Genomic DNA, 12,738 nt, shown 5'->3' with positions numbered 1-12,738 from the left:
TTTCTGCTTTATGCCTCACAAAATACGATCGTAGAAATATTGATGTCCAAAGAAAAGTTTTGGGCTAAATTTTTAGAGATATCACATATCTAATTCTGTTATTTATATGCGGGTATGTATGTGTGAGTATATTGGTGAAATTTAAATTGAAGTGAAAAAAACATTTGTAAACACTTATTTAAATATCAACAAAAATTTTTGTTCCTAAGCCTTAAATTAACTCTATGTGCAACTCGTATCTCATTAAACATTGTGTTTCTGTTTCTATTAGTATTGTACTCACAACTAATCCCGACCTACATTTACTTTATGCGTCCAACTCTAGAATTGTTAATGAAACAATTCAACAAGCGACAATTCTGAGTTCAGTGGATTGCTGTATACTCTAGTGTTGTTTTGTTGTTGGTCTCAATCGATGGATCCGATTCGTTCCTCTTTGGGAATGCATTTGTTGGTGGTTTCCACCATTTTATGAAAAGAATGTAAAAATATAAATATATATTAAGAATATGAAAGAAGGAAATATAAATATAGACATGATTAAACAAATCCCTTAATTGCTAATTATGTCATCAAAAACTTTTTTAAAATTATAATTTGTTTGTCGAAAGACTTAAAAATTATCACAACAATTTTTATATAAAAATCTTGAGTAATATTTGTATAGATCTGGTGTTATATTTTTAGGTAATTTTTCGATATTTAGGTATTTTTAATTAGAACTTGTCCGCGATATTTGTAAAATACATTACCTCAAAATTTTTATGAATACAAATTAGATTTTTATAGTGATATAACTATGTAGGTAGACACAGATTTTTATACGTGACATTTAAAAATTAGAACCGAAAATAAAATATATGAAATGTGTATTTTATCTATAGCTTCAAATCATGTCGTTTCTAACATTATTTTTATATGAAGAAATATTTACTCTATGATGTCGACAAACAAAAAAATTGACGAGCGTTGGAAATTATAACCATTAAACAATTCTTCCGGACCATTAACCATACGACAGATATAAAGCGAACGAATATTAGTAAAAATCTAAAATGCTTCGATCAATAAAAAATGGTGTAAGCGGTCTTTTTCAATATAAATATAGGTACTACAGGCACAGTTAATATTATACAATACTACATGTATGTAAATATTTACGTTTTATTAAATATGGTGTACTATTAAGCTTATTTTTTAATTGTTGAAAATATGTAATATATATTTTTTATTGTGGCATTGTTTTTTTATGCAACTTAGAATATCAAATATGCTAACAGCCCTAATGGAAAGTCAACTAAAGTGTTGTCTAGAGATATAAACAGCATCATACGGGACATCATCATTCTATGATATTTATGAGGATGTATATACGTAGGTATATATGACTATGCCATTCCTGAGAATTATGGTGCCGTGCCATTGTACTCTGTAATTTCAAATTATATACATAAACGAATATTACAGTAATAATAATGCCTTAAACGACCTATTTCTCTTAGTGACTATACTCACTCGTGTGCATATCACGCGTCAAGTTGCATTGCACTCACATCGAGCACTCGTGACGACAGATTCACTGACAAGTGATTTAGTAATGAGACCGATATCGATAAAATGTACGCTCGTATTTTTATTTTGATAAAAATGAGAACATAAAAATTTTCACGATATGAAATGTTAAATATATAAATAAAAATTATAAATAATTAAAAACTTTGTTCTGCAAAAACAGTAACCAATCATCAAAGTTAACATGGGAGTAACATGGGAGTAAATATTAATGATGTAAAAGAATATTACTGTTGCTCTGGCCGCTTAGGTTGGTTTACTAACGTACATAACTATATATTGGGGAAATACTGTAGACGTTGCATTAATCTTTCAATTTTAAAAGAAATGTCTACCTATTACCTAGAATATATAAGAAACATATTTAAAAACAAAAAAAAATATATATCTAATCTTGATTAACATATATATTATGGAAATGTGTGTTTTTGTTAAGAATAATATTACATATTAACAAAAATTACTAATAAATTTGATATTATTATATATATTTGTATTTGTTATATATATATATTTGTATTTATACAAATATGATATTTCTCTATCGACAGTAAATATTTAAAAAAAGTAATTTTAATGGGTTTTAAAGTAAACTGTCTTCCCTTTGATGTTAAATGTAAAGACAAGCGTATATTTAAAATTTAACTCGAAGCCTGGTTTCTTCACAACATTTTTTATAATGTAAGTGAATACTTTTATGCTAAAACTCATTAATTGAATAATAATGTAAACAAAATGATATCTACTTGCTTATCATGTATATAATTTGATTTTGATTGCTCTCTGTTATATATATAATTATATTGCTAAATAATTCATATTTATTTTCAATTATGTTATATTTAAGAGTATTGAAATGCTTTTATAATATATAATTATTAATTACCAATTTTAAATTTATTGCATGCCCAAAGCAATGTATACTGCATATATGTATATAGTTAGCAAAAGAATTATATCCTAAGTTATTGTGGAACATATACTTAAAAAACACTGACACATCGAGAACTTTGAAAAGGGTAAACAATTTTTACTAATCAAAATGTATCTGTCATTTCTTAATTTAGTTTTATGCGAAATATTATTATAGTACGAAACACAAATCATAGTTAAGTGAATCTTCCTGTAAAACAGTAAAAATGCTCATTCATATCTTGAAATAGGCATATAAAGATAAGTGCGTCTAAATGGGTACCACTCGATTTGACGGCACGTCGTAAATTTAGATTGAGCTGTTCCATTCATTTGTGATTAATCTCCATAAATATAAAACATCTCTTTTTTTATATTTCATGAAAAATGAGATATTTCACGGACTTTTGTAACATACTGAGCGTACGTTAGTCTACTTTTTATTCGGTACTACTCTTGAGAGCTTAGGCCTGCTTTTATGTGTTGTCAAGTTTTACGTTTAAGCATATAAATGTGCGTTACAAATTTATAGTTTTTACTAGCAATTTCACGCGGCTTTTTCCGTCAGTATATCAGTAACTAAAATATCCTATGTTATTATTAATATAATATTAGTATAATGACGTATTTGTGTACTAAATTTCATTCAAATCTGTTAAGTCATCTAAGAGTGATCAAGAAACAAACATATAAACATCTTCACTAAATTTCCCATTTATAATATTACTAGAATTCTTAATAAGTAGCCTATATTCTTCTCTATCTTGAATGCTTAATAGCATTTGGCGTACATGTTGCTAAATTTCATAATTATTGCTTGATTCATTGAAGAGTCAAGAGGTAAAAAACAAATTCACTTTTACATTTATAATGATGTATTGTTTATTATATAGAATAATAATACAGTAGATATTCTTTGATTAAGTCATAAGTCATTTGCATGGTTACCATTTTTCTTGCATTTTTGTCGCTAAGCAGTTGAATTGTACGATATAATTTTAGTTGATAGGGTAGAATTTTGTTGGTTAGGTAGAAGTTACAAGGAACAGAGTTATAATATCTTAGTTCTTAGGAATGACAGCACATAATAGGTACTAGGAATCATAGTGCTGTGAAATTCGTAGTGTCGTTTGTTCGTAGGTGATGTTTTGACAATTGTTCGAGATTCCAAGTTGTATAAAAAAATAAACAGTAAAACCAACTTGAATATTTTTTTCACAGTTGTTAATTAGTGACATATAAAATATTTAAATAACATATCGATATATGGCACAACACTACATAGAATTTGCTTACTAAATTCAATTTGCTCGGACAGCACACACCGTATTAAACAAAGCGATGTTGACAGATACGCGTAGTTGAATATCTATTTGTTTTACATTGTATTTTACGAGTGACCAATGTAATAAGTAAGGTAACACAGCCAACAAGCTTTCATATTACAAACTAGCTATATCCCATAGCTTTGCTCGTGTGACTCATTATACAAAGTACTCTATGTTTTAGGATACGATATAATCTATACACGTGTCAAGTTTTATTAAAATCCGTTTTGTAGTTTTTGCGTGAAAGAGTAAAAAACATTCATCCATCTTAACAAACTTCTGCGTTCATAATAATATGTAGTAAGATGTGTAATTGTTGGATTTATTGTCCACTGTTTCCAAAACTAGTGGAATAAAAATAAAATGTAAAAATAAAAAGAAACTAGGTACTTTTTTTTAAAATTCGTCACGTAGAGTCAACTGACCTGCTTTCATCCTCACCTATCGTATCTCACTGGTGCTCTAGTAGCCAATAGTACAGCCTAGGTTACGGCGTGTTTTACCTTTTAAAATCCTCTAATAATAAGATAAAATATGTTATATGATGCAGGAGTCAAGAGTTTACAGTCCACGCATATGTATGAGAAGAGTTATGAAAGTGAATACAGCAGGGATCTATTTAAGGATATAGGCTTTTGGTACTTTATCTTTTTTGCTCTTTCATGATGAAAGATTTGATAATATTGGTCCAATTTAAATTTTTATTTGGGATTTAATATCCTCTTTTATGTTGAATGCCGGTCGTCGAAGAGTAGTTAGGAAAACTCGTGTCGAAATTTATTGAGTAATGATTTCCGTTTGGACATTTCCGAAAAGAATATAAATGGAACTTTAAAAAAGCAACGCAATAAAACAGCGAAACTATCTGTGCGGTGCGTAATAAAATTTTATTCCACTCGTTTCGTAACAAGAAATAAGTAATATCAGACGAGAATGGCACGAATCAGCTCTATCTGGTTTCATAAATGGTTTGATTGATCGGATAGGTTTTGTAATGAAAATGGATGGTTACAAAGATTTTTTTTATAATTGTTTCCAAATAAATCACGCTTTTCAATTGTTTTCCAAATGTCTCCGATTTTAGGATTTTAATAAAAAAAAAATTGTTGATAAATAAATGTAATTGAATACCTGATTTGATGATTTCAATGAATTTTAATTAATCAAATACATCTCTCGTATTTGATTTGACCGAGATTATAGTTGGTTTTTTAACATATTATTTAGATTTTATTTATTTAAACAAGATGATAATAACAAAAATAGACGTAATTTGTAAAATAAAAAATAAAAAAATGCAGTATAATATTGTCACTCTTACTATTATTTTTTTTTTAAAGCCCGTATTGCTGCCGTACCCTTAAAACTTCAGAATCAAATAAATTAATGGCCTTTGTATGCGATTGGTATGCATGAGACATTCATGCAATTATCCGCTGTACAATGAAGTAATTTCCACAAGAATTTTATGTACATATTTATTTGCATAAATGCACATGACCTTTGTTTTATGGCTAAGTAAGGAATTTCTAGAATGGGTATAAAATATATCACATTAGGAAAATAGAAATAGGTACATTCGTAATATTAATAAAGAAATATAGTTTGTTGTTCAAAAAACAATAACTTTATCTACGACAAATATAATATTGAATAGTAAATTGAATATATAAATATCCACACATTAACAAATACTGGGTATATTACTATTGGTATAGTATTTTATTACCTGTGCTACTATAAACAATCTTAAATACAGTCCACAATCTTAAATACCACACTGCCACATTACTAGAAAATACTTTACATCGTCTACCATTACATCTTACTTCCTTGGAACCTCTCCCACATATGGTTAAAACCCGTATGGGTGAGTACATTTTTTTCTACGAACCTTGATATGTGAAGAAAAGAAAGAAAAATAAATAATAATAATAAAGTACAATTTACATAAAACAGATATAGACAAAACAGAAGAGAGATAATAATTATATACTTCGGAATAAAATAAATCCACCAATGAACGACGAAATATTTCGTAAATATATTAGATTTGAAATGTTTACATTTAGAATACAGAAACATGTGTCTACAAGTAGATTTGGAATTGTGTTTAACAAACATTTGAATTAATATCAATTACACTAATATCATCACAGAACTATTATGGGCCTAAGAGGAGAGTCAAATTTTATATTAAAAATACAAATAAAAAATAAAAATTCGATACAGATATGGCATATCAGTACATCATATCCTTAGATTATATAGATAGAGCGAAATAGAATGTCAAAAACAAGTCAATATTTAGTCAGCTAATTTGGCGTTTAACTAAACAAATTTTACACATTTTTTTTCATCAAAACAAAACGTGCTCTCATTTCAGTGTTGCAAGTAATTGGATTAACAATTTGGCAGATCAGGTCAATTTAAATTTGAATTGGAAACAATTTTCCTAATATAATATTATTATATATACGTACAAATCGTGCAAGTCTGGCATAAAATAAGCTACTCCTTTCTTTACCGTGGGTGTCGTAAGAAGCGATTAAGGGAACTTAACGGTTGAGGGATGGGCAGCAGCATTCCTCCTAAAACATCTACAAGTCCTAACTGTAGTTGCCAACACGCATGCCAAGCGTGGCAACTACTGACAATATTATTCTAGTGGAAGAATCTCCATAGTCATTTAGGGGGGAAATGCAGTAAAACCTCTCGGTATCCTGCTTATATTATACAGGTAGAGCTATACCTATAAATTTGTCAGTTGGCAGTGACCTTAAAGAATTTTTTACCTTTGTTTAATGTTTAAACATCTTTCCTTTCACTTCCATATTTTATAATATTATTTTATTCTACGTATTATTAATACGGATATTATTTAGTACTCTATGAAATCAGGATAGACTTATTTTACAGCGTCGTGTAAAACAAAATACATAACTATTAGTATATTTATGTACTATTATTTATATTATACGAGTATATATATTTATGTAATTTAGTCTTATGTAAATGATATTTAGAATAATATGCCTTTTATTTGGTTACTTTTTTTCTATTTACTGTGTCTGACTTGCGCCATCTACCTTTCTCTCGGTACTTATTTACTATTTATGCCAGGTTGCCTGTAAGAGATTGCTTTTAAGAATAAGGCCGCCTTTTGTATATGCACATTCTGTATAAATATTCCTTGTATAAATCTCTATTGTGTGCAATAAAGAGTTTTTATTATTTATATGTTTTATGTTTTAATTAATTAACAATATTTAATAAAGATTTTATTGGAAGAATATGATATTTTGTTTAAACCTTGAACACTATCTTTGAATTGAGATCCAAAGTGGTTTTTGAAGTGTGTTAAAAAACAACCCGACTCGTTACACTGTAATAGCACGACGATAGCGGTCATAACCTTGTCAAGTGCTACGAATATGTGCATACAGCTTTATTGTTCTGTATATGATCATGGTCGTAGTAAACTCAAGTTGAAGTGCATCTCTGGAGCCGGACATAATATTGACTATGGTTATTGACGGACTTTATTGCATTTCTCCCTCATTTTGTTATATTAAAATAGAGAAGTTTATGTAATGCATTGCGAAGGTGGCGCCACTGTAAAATAACGTAATTAGCAAAATAGTTATAGAAGGCTGAAGATAAAGATTATTAAAAAAAATAAAATTGTTTTGTTTTAGATGTTTTAAAACATGATTGTAAATGGGGTTTATTTGCTTTTTTAACCCAAATTTTTCACTTTTTCTTAAAATTTTTCAAATATTTTATTTCCTCCATACCTTACACAATAAAACAATAACATGTGTTCCACAAAAATCCGACATCAATTGTGGCAAAATTTGTTATTTTTAACAAAACTAAATTACTGAACCGATTGTGATGAAATTTATATGGGACCAATCTTTAAGTATATACTCTCATCTAAAAAAAAATTTTCAAATTATTTGAAACATAAAAAACGAGTTGTGAATATAAAATAAATAAATAAAACTGAATTGTGAACCTTTTTGAAGTCGGTAGAAAATTATTAACGTCTTATTTTTTCTTTTGATGGGTAAAAATGGTATGGTAACCCCGTCTGCGCTAACGGGATACACTTGCGGAGCACCAGTGAAGAGTGATAGATGAGACTGAAAACAGGCCAGTTAGCCCATCATGATGAATTCATCAGGAATTAACCATGATAGTTTCCAGGGAGAATCGCGAGGAGGCCGACCTGGTTGGGTATATTGCTAGCAATGTTATTCTCAGTCTCCATTACTAATAATATCTTTTCCCCCATTAACGTCTTATTGTAGATTAACGTGAAATTAGTTTTACAGCATAGAATATATTGGCCACAACAGAATATCAGTGTTTTGCTCTTTTTTTAAAGGCCAAGTAGTAAACTAAGTTGTGACTATTTTATACTATTGTGGCAAATGCACGAAATGAAAATTTATGTTACTTCTTGTATGTATATTCCTTTTTTTTTGTATATGTATTCATTTATATCTTGCCTTTGTGTATGTATCAAAACGTGTTTCAATCGTGGAGCAGTTGTGTTTGCATGGCTGTGTTTCGGTTTGAAGGGTGGGATATGGCGTGAATTTACTGGGTACAGAAGAATAACACCTCCTAACAAGTCCTCAGGAATGGCAACGCATGGAGGGTATCATGGACATAACAGAGTATACTCCATGGTATTGCTCATGTCTATAGGCGACGGTTATCATTTTCCATCAGGTGGGCCGTCAGCTTGTTTGCCATTCTATGTTGTATAAAAAAAAATGTATGATTATTTGAAAGCTGAAAATAGCATTTCTTTTCTATTTCATATATATGCCATTCCTGTTATATGTACCAATTTGTATATGTATGTATCCATGTATGTAATTTCCACTTCGATTCCACGTTATCCGCTCTGCCTGATAGAGTTGTATAACGGCTTATTGGCTGACATGATGTTCTCCAAGCATTTTCAATATATATTCTTCAATAAATACATCTATATTTCTGTGTTCCGTAGGATTATGGGATCATAAGAAAAGATTGATTTAAAATGTTTGTGAATTTCGTATTCACAAATTAAGATTATTTCTTCATCTATAACAGAAAAGTATTGCACTCTTTTAATTTTGTCATCTTTGATTATTCGAGGTTAACAAATTTTGTATTTTATGAAAATAAATTTTTTTTTTTATACAACTTAGAATGGCAAACAAGCTGACGGCCCACCTGATGGAAAGTGGTAACCGTAGCCTATAGACATGAGCAGTACCATGGACAAAACAGAGTATACTGTTTCGCCCATGATACCCCCCATGCGTTGCCATTCCTAAGGACTCAGGTATTATTCCTCTGTATCCAGTAAATTCACGCCATATCCCACCCATCAAACCGAAACACAGCCATGCAAACACAACTGCTTCACGGTTGAAACACGAATGGGACAGACGTACCCAAGCAATTGACTTTTGTACAAAGTCTCCCTCTGGTATATAATAATTCTTATTACAGAAACATAAATAAATTTTATTAATATTTCAAATGCTGATCCACCTGCCAAGCGTGGCGACTACTGGCAAACTCCTTTTAGGGGAGGTCTATGTACAGTAGTAGATAGTTAACGGCTGATATGATGATGATGATGATGATGATGAATATTTTAAATGCAAAAGTTTATAACAACGGATGGATGAATGTTTGTTATTTTTTCACGCATAAACTACTGAACGGATTAGAATGAAATTTGGTACCTGGATAGGTTATATTCTAATTTAGTATACAAGATACTTTATGTACTTATTGATTCACGTGCGAAGGGCGCAGTATATACTTAGTATAAATATAATTTTTAAAAGATGGACGCCACATTTCTCCTTAGTATGGTACTAGATGATATCTGTTAAACATACATATAATAAATTTTTTTTGGACGTAAAATCCAAACATGCTATGGTCTATTATGGGTAGCGGTAATCGTCGCCAATAGGTATGAATAGAATCATTACTATCACAGTATACACTGTGACATCTATGGTACCTTCATGTGTTACCATTCATGAGAACTATAGTCTTATGCCTCTATACCTTGTATTTACACTGCCACATCCCACACTTCAAACCGAAATGACTTACGAAACCGAAACGAGATCCTACACGATCGCCCGTATGCAAAAGCTACAAGTTACTCAGCGGGATATGGAGAGGGCTATGCTCGGAGTCTCTCTGCGTGATAGAATCCGAAACGAGTATATCCGCAAAAGAACCAAAATAACCGACATAGCCCGAAGGATAAGCAAGCTGAAGTGGCAATAGGCTGGTTATATAGCTCGAAGAACTGACAACCGATGGGGAAGAAAGGTTCTTAAGTAGCTATCACGTACGGGTAAACACAGTGTAGGACGACCTCCCACTACATGGAGTGACAACTTGAAATGCGTTTCAGGGAGTCAGTGGATGCAGTTGACTCAGGACCGTTCTTTATGACAGCCTATGGGGAAGGCTTATGTCCAGCAGTGGACGGATAATAGCTGAAATGATGACCATGATGATCCAAGCAAATGATTTTTGTACAAATCTCTCACTGTCAGATAAAACAAAAAATAAAAAAGAAACCAGGATAATCTCGTTTAATTATCAAACAAAGCGTTTTATTTTGTCTTTAACGAAGTACAGTGTACAGCGAAATTAAACTATGTAATTTCTACCATTGAAAGCTCTAAAACTCCCTTTGACCAGATTCAAACCCGTTTAAAGTTCGCTTTAATGGAGGTACGTAGTTACAGGGCTTAAGTAGCGGGACCACTTTACATAATAATTTAGAGGGCAAGGCGACGTGGGCCGAGTGGGTTAATAAGGTCATATTTGAGAACGAAGGACTCAAAATAGTAGACACAAAGTCAATTACAATGTTTTAAATAATGTCTAATAACTTATTTGAAGATATATTTAGTATTGTAATACGTTATTTCTTGTCAAATGTGTGAAAACATTATGTTAAGATTGTAATATAATAAACAATTAGCTTTTACTTACTTACTTGCGACTTTGTCCGCGTGATCGGGACATGTTCACTTACTTATCCTTCGGTCTATGTCGGTTAATTTGGTTTTTTTGCGGATATTCTCGTTTCGGATTCTATCATGCAAAAAGACTCCGAGCATAGCCCTCTTCATAGGGGGGAAAGGGATTGTTAGTAATGGAGACTGAGAATCCCATTGCTAGCAATATACCCAACCAGGTCGACCTCCTCGCAGTTCCCCCTGGAAACTATCATGGTTAATTCCTGATGAATTCATCATGATGGACTAACTGGTCTGTTTTCATTCTCATCGACCACCCTTCACTGGTGCTCCGCCAGCGTATCTCGTTAGCGCAGGCGGGGTTACTATACCATTTTCATCCATAAAAAAAAGCCATCTCTGTAGTCCACTAAATAACTTGAAGCTTTTGTATACGGGCAATCGTGTAGAACCATGTTTCGGTTCCATAAGCCATTACTGGCAACACGCACTAGTTAAAGGTTATAAAATATAGGTAAACAAAAATCTGTGGAAATGTATTCTAACTTGGATAGATGAATTCCAAACTAAACCTACGGCCTACAATCTTTAGAATCGCTGTTTTTGTGTCTAACTTTAATTACTTATAATTACCCAATACGGTATTTTCATAAAAGGAAATTAAATATTAGTCCATTGTATGTAATCTGAAACACGTACACTCCGCTCGGTCCATTAAGCAGTTGTTATTTGTCATTTTTGTGTGAGAAAAACGGAAAACACCTAAGTAAATCAAGGGGTAGCGGTATAAAACGACCACCGCCTCCGCCGTGCGCGACCTAATTTCAGAACACAGAAAATAAACGTTACTTATCCCTTATACTTCTCATTTCAGGTTTTAAAACACCTCGTAAATTTACTCTGTGTATAATTAAAAGTAAACGTGCGAAACGCATAGTATTACAGAGGAGTTTTTTCTAATGTACTCAGGACAGTTAAAATTTTATATGCCTGGAAAAAATATGATTAAAATTTCATTATTCTAACTAGGTCGTCCGTAATTTGGTCTGAGTAAATTTTATTAGGCTTGGGTTAAAAGGGAGGGTATAATATAAGTATGAGGCTTGTATCTGTATGTTGTTTAAGACTGTAAGCAGTCTCTACAGGTCTCTACGGTACTGCAGCATCACAGTTTTTAAACTTTGTAGTTGAGCGACTCTCTGACGATATTATAACCAGGGTTGCCAAATATTACTTAAAAATATAAATGTAAAACTTTAGCATTTGATTTTAATTATGGTTAAATGGCTATATGGATTTAAATGAAATTTAGTACACAAATGAACTATTTTTTGGATCAATAAATAGAATAGAACAGAAAATATTTATTGCTAGAAAAACACATAACAGAAAATTTAGTTATGTATAAGAAGTGTTTCATATTAGGCAAAAGGAACTGGCTCAACTGATGCAGTGAGTGTCCCAGTGCAATGTATACAGCTGCACAGCGCTGGTTTTCAGCCAGTCCCTTTCATAATTTAAATAGAGTGTTTGTACTATTAATTAACGGCGACATATCGCATTATTATCATACAGTCATACGAATGGCGTTATACTCAAGCTAGGTTACCTAATTTTATGAGGAGCTAAGTAATGGACATATAGGAGTACAATTAGACTTCAGCCAATTTAGAATGGTTCATTTCCTAAATTAATAGACCAAGAATCGAACCCGAGACTTTATTATGCAAACCAAAGGACCTGAATTATATAAGCAAGTACAGCTAAATTTTAAAAGCTAGATAGATGTAAAGAAATGATAAGAGTTTCACATTGCTTACTTTATTATGGCACCATAAGGTTCCCGTGTAGTTTTCAGAAGATAATGGTTCTGCACTGGTAGAAAGTTATTTTCTATTATA

General features: G+C 31.3%; 1 protein-coding gene across 1 annotated transcript in view; it reads left to right on the top strand.

Moving 5' to 3' along the window:
- The window catches only part of LOC113522247 (5-hydroxytryptamine receptor 2B), a 134,461-nt gene that overhangs the window by 51,171 nt on the left and 70,552 nt on the right, over window positions 1-12,738 (top strand). The window lies entirely within an intron of this gene.

Source organism: Galleria mellonella, unplaced genomic scaffold, assembly GCF_026898425.1.
Source record: "Galleria mellonella isolate WM207_F2 unplaced genomic scaffold, CSIRO_AGI_GalMel_v1 utg38, whole genome shotgun sequence".
In the NCBI taxonomy this organism is placed as follows: domain Eukaryota; kingdom Metazoa; phylum Arthropoda; class Insecta; order Lepidoptera; family Pyralidae; genus Galleria; species Galleria mellonella.
This window is presented reverse-complemented; position numbering and strand designations above follow the sequence as displayed.